We start from the raw sequence: 11,492 nt of genomic DNA on the forward strand, positions 1-11,492 counted from the left end.
TAATCAGCATGTGATGCATTTTTTAGCTCAACAATGGGCATCATTGGAATCTCATGTAAGCTCAACTTCCTCATGGTTATCTTGGCCCCAATCATTTGGAAGAGAAGTGGTAGGTTGAGGACACTCAATAACTCCAGAAACCACATACCATAATCGCTTCTGCACAAACCATGCTTTTATAATAGCACTCCATGTTAAGTAATCAGGGCCATGAAGTCTATCATCAGGAATAGGAGTGAGGAGCCATCTAGAGAGGATAGGAAGAGAAGATAAATAATAGAGTATAGCCAAGCATAGCACAGGCTTCACTGTCGAGAGTTCATAGGCAGTGTCAAGAGGAGCTGATCAACTAGCAATAAATGCTGGTCGGCAAGCCTTAAATACCATAAATCACCATAATAATGACCAGAAAAAATGCCTACAATAAACAGTAATGCCCAGGCTTCAGCCCACTACTGCACATGCCCAGACCCACTCATGAGCTGACTATACTGCCACCAATTTCTGCATTTTGTACTCTGTTTACCAAGCGAAGGTGAAACTGGGTTCTGATACCAACCATAAGACAACTAGTTTCCACAAGTTGCACAACTGAAAAGAGAAGAGAATCTTTTAGGTGGAAATGATCCTTGCACTCATATATTACTGCAGTTATTATTATGATGTATACAAAGGGGAAGTCGCCAACGCCCTCCACATGCTCCACATAGAGCATGCCTGCTGTTCTTGCTGTTCAACAGTCTCTGAAACACAATCCACAAACTCATGCTTGCAGAATATGAAGGTTCTAAATTGGCTCCTTTATATATTTCCCTGTTCACTCAGGGTGAAGAGAGCCATTGCAACAAGTGACCAATATATCACTGCCATTTGGCTTGCCAGAAGTTGACCAGGATTCTATTGAAGTACTTGCTTTGCAGAAGCCTCTCCTGGTCAACAGTGATAAGTTGATTGTGCTATGAAGACTCTAGATAGTCTCTAATTCTTCGGTTGTAGGTATGTTCCACTTCCATATATGCGTAAGTAGAAACAAGATATTGGTTTGCTTATTGCAGCTTAATACATACTATCAGCTTGCAAAGAGGGCTCTGACAGTGTTTCAGTATGTTGTTGCAGGGGAGTTTAAGGCAGACAAAGGAACTATGTCACTGCTAAAGTTTTCAAAGGGACAAACTGGTGTTGCCTAGGAAACTCTGGGAAGACTTGGATAGCCATACCATTTCAGAGTGTTCGAGCAATTCTCACTTAGTGTGTAGAAGATTGATGCGAAAGAGATTAAGGTTTACTAGTGAAATGCTAAAATTTGCTCATGTCGATTTTCAAGCACCAACCTTGTTTCTTTAAGGAACCCCGTGTTTATGAACACCGATAATAACAGATGGCGAGGCATCAGGTAGGGCGTGCTCATACTTTCAAACAAGGTAACACGAACTTGAAAGCCGAGCGTCTAGTCTATGCATTCAGGGAGACGTTCATTACAAGTAGAAAATGTATGAATTCAGAGCCCCCCGGGAGCCGCTTCTGTTTTTGTGAGGCGAGTCAAAATTCTGTAGCTCGTCAGAGAGTCGGCTTACAGCGCTTTTTATCTTCGTTGTGGCAATGCTATAGAAACACTAGTGTGAAGCATCGATTAGCTCTATTACGACTCTGATTGGCTGGTAGAAGTTCAATGCAGGGTTTGAAATGTCTACGTAGATTTTACGTGGATCGACATACATATCAGATCCCTGAATCCGATGTTAGTTAGTTATGATGTAACCTAAAAATGTTTACGCATGGTTTCACACGTGCTTATAACAAGGTTCTTGTAGACCTTGGGAATAAAAGTTTTTGTAGGACGAATTCTAAGTAACCACGTTTGATCTTTCGAAACTTGATATGTCGCGTAACAAGTGTGCGCTTTCACACAGCCACTTCGCATGCCGTTAGCCTGAGGTTCCGTATCTACAACAAAGATATGCATTCTCGTGACCATTCCAAATAAAATAGTAGAGGTGATGCTTATGGTGCCATGCGATATAGTTATGCAACGTATAAAGTGAAGAAATGTTGGAAGTTAGCGACTAGAAGAATTACTTTCATTGATTGGACTTATCAAATGCTTCTTTGGTAGGATTCATAGGATGTCAATGGAGTGAATAGTCGAATTTTTTTTGCCAATTTTCCTTCTAACAAGTAGCATGATGTTGTAAGGATATGCCAGAAGGGTATGCCATATACTATAACGCAGTCCGTACAAATGATGCAGAAGGCTAGGTATTAGTTGTATAAACTCTCCATGTTTCAAGAAGTTATCGACCCTTACATGATTTAATTTGGGCTTATAAGAATACATTTTTCTTGAGAGATGATGGATCCCAATAATTAGATTAGTAATAGAAATTTGGTGCTTTCATAATGTAGCAAATTCAAATACTTTATTGAGCTAGACACATCAATAGCACATTGCGATACAATTGTATATATCCTAACGTCTTCAAAATCTCAACCTTACATAGCTATTCTACATGTCTAGTTGTATCCTATTAGCATTGGAATTGTAGAGTTATGTGGTAGAGAACCATTTCAAAAAGGGGCCACTTGAAACCCTTACCTGAGCTACATGGTTGGCCTTCCTTGTCTTAAAAGATTGGTAGCTTTTTATTCGGCGAGTTCAGGGTTGAGCATTACTAGAAGTATTCATGTTGGTTTTATTTGGTGGTTTAGGGTTGAGCATTACTAGAAGTATTCATGATGGTAAAGTCCTTTTGGCTCCAATAGTGAAAATTTGAAACCTTTTGTGAGATTGGTTATTGGTGATTATGCTATAGACCTTAAAAGTTCTTTGTGTTGAGCACTTGACAACCATACCTTTGTGAAAACCAGTAAAGCCAAGGCAATGAATCTCAAATTTCTCTAGCAAGTTGTAATGAACGTGAATCTCAAAGTATAGGTTACATAAAGAAACCAGAAGATCATTGCAATGAAACTCAAATGTAGATGTCAAGCAATATTTGTAACAATCAAGCTCTCCTTTTGCATTTCCTAGCTTGCCTCACCCTATCCTACCTTTCTCCATTTATTTCTTTCCTCCAATGTTTGGGCACTTGTGCAATCCATATAAAGAAATGAAACATCATTAAAAGATCCATCGAGAAGATTTGATCTTTAATTTTTGCGAGTACAAGGATACTAGACTTAGATTCAAGGCAAAAGATTTATAGGTTTCTAAACTAATGAAGGCCACCAAAAACTAGTTAAAATTGAGAGCATTAGTGTTGAACCTCACTTGCACTTTCTCCCTCTACTCCTTAGTGTTGTCATAATCAACAATGAAAGCAAGTTGAAAAGGAACCTGAGAAAGAAACCAAGCTTCATCTTACTGTTGAACCTCACTTGCACTTTCTTCCTCTACTCCATCTTAGTGCTGTCATAATCAACAATGAAAGCAAGTTGGAAAGGAACCTGAGAAAGAAACCAAGCTTCCCAACTACCATAAGAAGTTGTGACCATTGCTTTGCTTGTATATAATGCTTTGCATGACTTAGCGATGGTGTCTCCCATGGTTTTCTTCAACTCTCTTTGCTTGAGTAGTAACAAGGTTTTCCATCTATCAAATTCTCTTACTTCATCGACCATGCAAACACGAAGAATTAGTGGATCTATGTTTTAACTAAGTAATATCCAAGTATGTATGATTGCTTACATACTATATGAATAACAATCTATGCATAGTTTGGGTCCTCAAGTGTGGGACAACACTCTACGCTCACTTAGATTCAACTCATATTACAAACGACTAACATAAGTAATGTGCACTAAAAACAAGAGTAGCACTTGTCGTACAACGTGAATGTATGAGGGGTTTTCCATTATAGGTAGGGAAGATTATGAGGACTCTTACATCATTATCTTTTCAACACTAACAACTTCCACCTTTTACGACCTCTAATTCCATGCTTTAGCAAAGTCTTATCCACCAAAAGGGATTCCTTGTGAAGAATACCACAAATAGCTAAGGTGTTTTCAATAGCTTCATTACCAACAATAGCCATGATTGTCACCGTTGAGTAGCACAAAGCATCCCTCGTGAACAAATACCACCACCCCAAGTTCAACATCTTGATGTCCTAAGCATTTCATATCTTTGGTGTGAGTTGTAGCTTGCCACCTTCACTAGTGAATCCCATAGGATTTCACTTATTTAGGAGATGGGTAGTATTAATTGCAAACGACAAAGAAGGATCAAGTTTAGCAAAGGTATAATGAATGGGAAATGTTTTTCAATGATTATTCTTTTGGGCTACATGTGAAAGCATAGTTTGGTGGTACAATATGGAATGACATGGATACTATCTCGTTTTGATAGAGCATCTGTCAAAATTGGTTTCTTGTTTAGTCTTATTTGGGAAGAAAATTTCATTGGATATATACACATATTTGGTTTTTAATAGTTTTTGGGATATCTTTCCATAGTAATATCTTGAATGTGCATGCTCTCTCTCTCTCTCTCTCTCTCTCTCTCTCTCTCTCTCTCTCTCTCTCTCTCTCTCTCTTTGTGGTCATCACGTTCCATTGTCTATTTTGTAGATTTGTGATGCTTGTGTGTGTGTGTGTGTGTGTGTGTGTGTTTTCCTCGAGATTAATTTAAAATGGATAATCTATGTGGTAGCTTCTCATTTTAGACAAATTGTCCTAGTGAAAATATAGAAGGTTTCTAGCATGGATATTATCCAAAGCAATGAATCCACAAATCAGATTATGGAGAGGAATTCAAATACCTCTAGGATGGAATAATTTCTCACCAAGAGCTATGTATGAGTGCTTGCTTGCCAAAAGAAGAGAGAGAGAGAGAGAGAGAGAGAGAGAGAGAGAGAGAGAGAGAGAGAGAGAGAGAGAGAGAGAGAGAGAGAGAGAGAGAGAGAGAGAGAGAAGGTTGAAAGATCCATCTTCACTGGATGAAACAAAGATGAGAAAGAAAATATGTTCAGCCATTGCAAAGCTTTGTAGGCAAATTCTAGGGCTTGTAAAAGGTGCCTAGAGAGAGTTGTTTAAACAACTCCTACTTGATTGAACTTTTTAGAATTTGTAATTACATAGAATCAATATTAAGAGTGCTATGTTATCTAATGTCAACCTATTCAAGGTGGCCCACTCCACATGTGAGCTTTTCTTTGATGATGCATAACTAAACCATATAAAAATATCAATTATTTTGGACGTTTGTTGCATTGTTGTAGCTAGTTCTCATCATGAGATTAAAGACGATGAGATTACTAATGATGAGGAAGAATATCATGACAATTGCCTTGACATAGCATCATGATAGGTGAAATAGAAGATCTAGTGTATGCCTTTTGGAGGATGGAGACTTGAATTTCATCAAACAAAAAGGACATATATTGGAAGAGGATTGGACAAAAAGTGTTGTGAAGTATCTTATGCTTCTGCTTGATGACTCTCAACTTAATTCAAACCATTAGTAATTTCTTTTGTTCCTCCATTTTGGGTCAGGTGTCATGCAGTCTGTGCATAGTACATACTATTATATCATATATACTTCGTGTAATAAAAGTATAGCACATTATTTACTACCTATGTAAACCTTTGGTGTTAGAGAACCTATATCGATATGAAGATACATAGATTGTATCTTTTATTGCATTATGTTTTCATGTTAGGTGTTCAATAGCACTTTTCATCCAATCATTAAAGGATATTTTTGATCCTTTTTGGCCTTGTAAGAAATTAAGAAGGGTGTGTTGTACTTTTTTAATATATACAAGAAAAAAGGTCACAATCCATGGAAATTTTTGCCCTTTTGTACCTTGGCACTTTCATTGTTTATCGTTGATGATGAAGGTGCCACATATGCACTCACATTCAATACCTCATTGTTGCTTAGAATCTCTCCTTCAATTACGTTCTTCAAATCTATTCTCTTCATTTTTAAATTTTTGTTTCAAGGGACTATAAACCGCATCCATATTGCAAGCATGCATGACTTCTTGTAACTCTATTGCAAGCATGGATAATTATAGATGACATTTGTACAATCTCCATATTGATTTGGAAGATGATTATGAACCTATTTGTTAAAGAAATAAGGTTTTTATGTTAATACACCACCTACCATGGAAGCGTTGAGATTATAGGGTAGAAAGAATATCGATCTATAGGACGATGATAGGTTGTATCATGTGGAACCTACAACAAGAAGCATCCATTTATTCTCTTTGTGTTTCTGATTGCTAAGGTTTGTTGGAGACCTTCATCAAGGGCTTCTAGCTTATCCGTAGAATCTAGTAGGCCATTTAAATATTTTAAAGCTAGAGAACCATTGGTTACACTAGGAAAGAGATACAATAAGAAAAAAATTAAGGAGAGTCAAAACCCAACTACATGTAGCTACACAAAAGGAAATGATGCTCAGGTTATGTGAAAGGTAGAGAAGTATGAAGAATATTGAGACTCTTAAGCTTGGAAGCGGAGGTTGTAAGAGAAGAATAATAGCAATACGGTAATAGCTAGAATCTCACCTTAAAATAGTTATGTTCTTTTATTGTGTTTCAGGAGCATCAAGTTCAAGGTAAGTGCTCATTGTGTTGTGAAAGCAATATGAATCAATGCTCATATATATGTTGTTGTTGTAGCTGATAGGGCCATTCTTCATCTAGACAAAGTAATGAGTAATGTGGAGAGGAGCATCACAAGCTTATAGTAATATCATTCCTCGCAAAGCTATAAGGAACAACTTGGCCAAGAAGAGGTTTAGAAAGGCCAAGGAACAATGCATTGAAAAGTTCTTGCAAAGGTCTTGCTTGGACAAAAGAGGGGTTTCAAGGCATAGAGGACAAAGTGGGGATCAATAAACAAAGCTACACTCAACTCTTCAAAGTTATGCAAGAGATATTAAAGAAGAAAAGGGTCAAAGGTTCATTGCTTTCAAAAAGTTAATCTCAATTTAACGAACAAGATGCAATGTGAACCAAAGAATATTGGAAGTATTTTGTAAGCCATTTTACATCATAGATAGCTATCCTAGAAAGAAGGGAGCAGTAAAGTACGATAGCTTGAATAACATATTCTTTGACCTGAGGACTTTGTAGAGAGCTGTGATCAGGTTTTATTGGATAGAGCATAAAATGGCAAATGGGATTGCAATTTTTGTTATCAAGTTGAAGGTTAAGAGAAAGGAGAGATTTTTTATTACCTTGATAGATAAGGATTTTCAACCAAGTAGTGAGGGGGGGTGAAGGCATAGAGGGCTCAATCACTTTAGCGTGCAATTAGAGTAAGATATTTAGTGGTTGAGAGCATTTCAAATTGACATGGAATATTTTGATATGTTACATTGGGTGTATCAATGACCTTCTATACTTGAGATGATAAGTGCTCAACAAATAGGGGACGAACTAAGCATTGAAGGGTTTGGGCAATATAAAGTGAAGTGGCACATGGGCGTAGATCTAAAGACACTAAAGTGCATGTATAATGTGTCAAAAGGTGCTGCTACTAAGAGTCCTTGCATTTATTGCATACCCTTGCCAAGGAGTGCTATGCTACTAGTTGTAACAAGGTGCTTGATAGACATACCAAAGATCCAAACTTTCAAGCCATTCTAGGTATTCTTTTAACACATGTTCACGTGTACATTGCATGCCTCCTATGAAATAGTTGAGAAAAGTGTGCATCTTTATTTTGGATTTGAATGGAAATTGCAATCTCAAAAGGCTAAGGATAATATTATTAGGGCTATCGAGAAGGTTTTGTTAGACATTAGTCTGCATTGAGGCAATGCTGTGATTAAGGTAGACCATGAAAGATCCAAGAATGGAAATAGTGTTGATAGGAAATCCTCAATAGGCGGAGTTAAGGCTAGAAGGTTTTTGGGCTTCCATCTACTATGGTTGGAAATTGTATAAGTGGTGCTGGAATTGTTGGAGACAATGACTCTATAAGAAACCTGTGTTTAATCCATCGCAAAAATTATCTTTTTGTATAAGGATGCAAATTGTGTAGTTCTTTAAACCCTAGTGTAATGGCACAAGCAGCATATGAGAAGGCATGGGCCCTTAAAGCTTCGCATCCATACCCAATGCCAAACATTCCCAATGCAAATTTCTTCTCGATCATAATTATTTTTTGTGCATTCATTGGAAGGGTATAGCCTTGACAAAATTTGGTTAGTACTTTGAGTGCAATAAGGAGAGCCTTACATTGTCCAAAGAATACTCATTGTGAAAAATTATAATGTGTAACCATGAATATATTTTACAGATTTTATTCAAATCAATATAATCCTTCTCTACAATACATTGCATTACATTGTATTTGCACATGTGTATCTTTTTATGATCCAAATTTTCAATGTATTGTGTGAAAGAGCCACATTTGTTGAGCCGCTAGAAAACGATGTCCTTGAGCCCCTTGGTCGCATAAAGAAGTCATTATTGTCACCTAGGACTTGGTTGCAAAGAAATATTCTTAGAAGGGAAAACCAAGAACTATGGTGACCAAGAATAAGGAGAGCACAAACTAAATACCCATTGATTTTAATTGCTTCCAAGTAAACACGTTCTCCACAAAGGGATTGTGCCACCCTCATCCTCTTGTGTCATTGATGCCTCAAACTTTCCCATGTTTACTAGGCCAAGTCTTTCAATCATTGTAACTTTTTCTTCTTCAATGGGAAATTGTTGCTCCTCATAAGCCTTGGCCTCCACTTCAATGCTTTTGAGAATTTGCTTACTCTTCTCAAACTTTGCATCTTTGATCGCTGTAGTGTCAACCAAGAGGTACAAATCTACCTTGTTCATTGTCCACCCTAATCAGCTAGACTAAATTAGGCTAAGGTAATGAGACTATACTCCACATGGATGTCCAAAAAATTCATTTTATTAGCCACCAACAACACATAGTCTAGCTCATCTGACATTGTAAATGTAGGTATAAGCTTCCTTCCTCACATTATTGAGGGTTGAATGTAATTGATTTTTAGGTGTTGAATGGTTGATTTTATGTTTGAATCATTGGGCTTGAGTGATTTTAGAAGTGTTTTGTAGAGTCCATTGATGGGTTGAATATGTTTGAGAAGCTTATGATGATTTTTGGTTGAGTTACGATATTGTGATAGATTTTGATGTATGTCTGCTTGGTTATGACATGATTGGTTTGCTTTTGTTTGGTACTATTTTTGATACTGTTTGAGCAATTGAGATTGTGAATGATTGGGTTTGAGTATGATTGTGTATATTTTGAATGGTTTTTTATGAGTGTGAGTGGTTTGACTGAAGGTATGACGTTTTGTGGTGTATTATTGATGCCTCTGTATAGGGTACTGTTGAGCTTCTGTATGTCTTTTGTTGGCTTTTGTTTGCTTCCATGAGTATTTTGTGGGATGAGTGTTTAGCGTGGGAAAGTTTTCCAATCTTGGAAAGAGAAGTTTGCAAGATCAAAATTAGGTAGCTCAAATGAAGATGTAGTCAATGAAGACTGGAGTAAAGAGTTGACAGTGATAGTGTTGGACTGTGAAGAGTCACTATAGTGGCTCTAGTGTCTCTTCAAATCAAACATACCATTTGGAGAGAAACTTGATGACCAAGAGAGGATTATTGAGGGTTACTCTATTGTATTCTTATGCATTATTGAGTGAGAGTATGTGTGAGAGAGATCTTGTATGAGAGATAGTCATTTTTTGATGAAGAAACATTGCATATATGATAGAGATTGATATAGGGATTAGATGTTGATAAGTAATCAAGACTATGTGATGAATTATATTCACCATTGGTGCTTCTTTGTATATTTCATTCTTGGTTTGTGGTTACTATGAATAATCTATTATGTTTTGAAAAAGATAAACCCGTGGGAGTTTCATTTTGTGATGTTGCTTAAAGAATTATTATTCTTGGTGTTGTTTTCTTTCTTGTGGTCTCTTGAAGAATAATTGACACGCTTATTGATGATACAAGATAGACTTTCTTACAATATTTTCCTTGTTTACTTGATGTTCTTTTAAAACTCCATGTTTTGGTGTGCGACTAGGGAAAAATGCCATTAATAAGCACCTAGAGAAGGCTGGAAATGAAAGAAACAACATTGTTGAAGAGAAAGAGGAGCAATAAGATTGCAAGATTTCAAGTACTCTAAAAGGATTGGTAGGATTCATAGGCAAAGCCACTTTCTTCAAGAGATTCATTTTCCAATGGCAAGAGCACAATGCTATCTTGATGTAGGCCTTGTATGATGGATTGTTTCCCCTATCTAAAGAAGCAATAGTGACTTGCATTTTAGTGTCAACCTATTTGGGAGAAAACTAAATAAGCATAAATAGAGAGAATGAATATCAATGAAAGATTTGGCTTTCATTGAAGAGTTTCCTGACATTATTAAGTGGGATATTGTGAAGAAGCTCTAAGAGTCGTGGTCAGTGGGGGTGGTGAATGCCCATAAGCATAAGAAGGAAAAGAGCTAGGACTTGTTTGTGGATGCACAACAGAAGGACATGTGGGATGCTTGGTGTACTCACAACCTTATGTTTGTAAAATTGACAACCCATTGAAGCTAGTAGACATAGTGTTTCTCACAACCTATGCCATTGAAACCCTCAAAAGTTAACAAAACAATGGCACTATGGCAATTCTTAGAAGAATGAATTTTGATATCTTTAGAACAAAATATCTTTCCCTTTGTACTAGCATAAAAGCGTAATTCAAAGATTGTGAAAAGAAAGAAGTGGAAGAAATGTTAGGACAGAGTCTTCCAAACACCCAAGCCCCTCTATTTTCCTTCTATAGAGGACCAACAAATTGGGTGGACCTAATGAATGACACAATAAAGAGGTAAGTACTAGAACGAATCTAGAGGTATGTGAGAAGATAGAATGCAAAACTCAAAGTTGAGAACGAGCTAATAGGAGAGCCTCCTTTGATACCCTTGCGAAACTCTTCACAAAAGTTCCAATGGCAGATCAAGGTCCCCTTCCCAGCTAGATCCATCTTGGAAATATTGATGATATACAAGTGAATGTAATCCCATTTCCAATTTTCAATGGAGAATACAATGAAGATCCCGATCTTCATGTAGCCAAGTTCATGGTGTGGCCAACAATACTAGAATCCTAATGCATTGGTTGGAAATATTCTCTGCTATTTCAAAGGCATGGCATTTTAGTGGTATGAGAGACAAGTAATAGGAACATTCAGCACATGGGATGAACTAAAAGGTAGCATTTCTCACCAAATTCAAGCTTCAAGATTTTGAAGAGTAGATGCAGGAGGAGTCCTTGAATTTGAGCTAGTTCTTTAGAGAAAAATGGAAGTATATGCCTCTAGAATGGAACCCGTACTAAAGAGATGGGTCAACCACAACTTGGATGAAGGTATCTAGAAGGGAGTCTTCCTTAGAGACATACAACTAGAGGTTTGCAAGTTTGTGGAATTGAGAAGACCAACTAATTTGGAACAAGCTGCAATAGAAGGTGCAAGATTATATGATCAAGTTGAAGCTAG

General features: G+C 37.1%; 1 protein-coding gene across 4 annotated transcripts in view; it reads left to right on the top strand.

Moving 5' to 3' along the window:
• The window catches only part of LOC148009555 (ATP-dependent Clp protease proteolytic subunit 4, chloroplastic-like), a 33,823-nt gene extending 32,448 nt beyond the window's left edge, over positions 1-1,375 (top strand). The window contains exons 3-4 of one of the 4 annotated variants that reach the window (XR_015689659.1): positions 826-996; positions 1,117-1,375. The gene's annotated coding sequence lies outside the window, so the exon portion shown is untranslated. Of the gene's footprint in view, positions 1-651; positions 675-825; positions 997-1,103 lie in introns of those variants that run through there. The other 3 variants (XM_087672448.1, XM_087672449.1, XM_087672446.1) reach the window with 3 other exon arrangements.
• Positions 1,376-11,492: the final 10,117 nt, after the last annotated feature.

The sequence above is a fragment of the Lygodium microphyllum genome, chromosome 30, assembly GCF_053477565.2.
Source record: "Lygodium microphyllum isolate KBCC chromosome 30, Lygodium_microphyllum_v1.1.10, whole genome shotgun sequence".
Classification (NCBI taxonomy): Eukaryota; Viridiplantae; Streptophyta; class Polypodiopsida; order Schizaeales; family Lygodiaceae; genus Lygodium; species Lygodium microphyllum.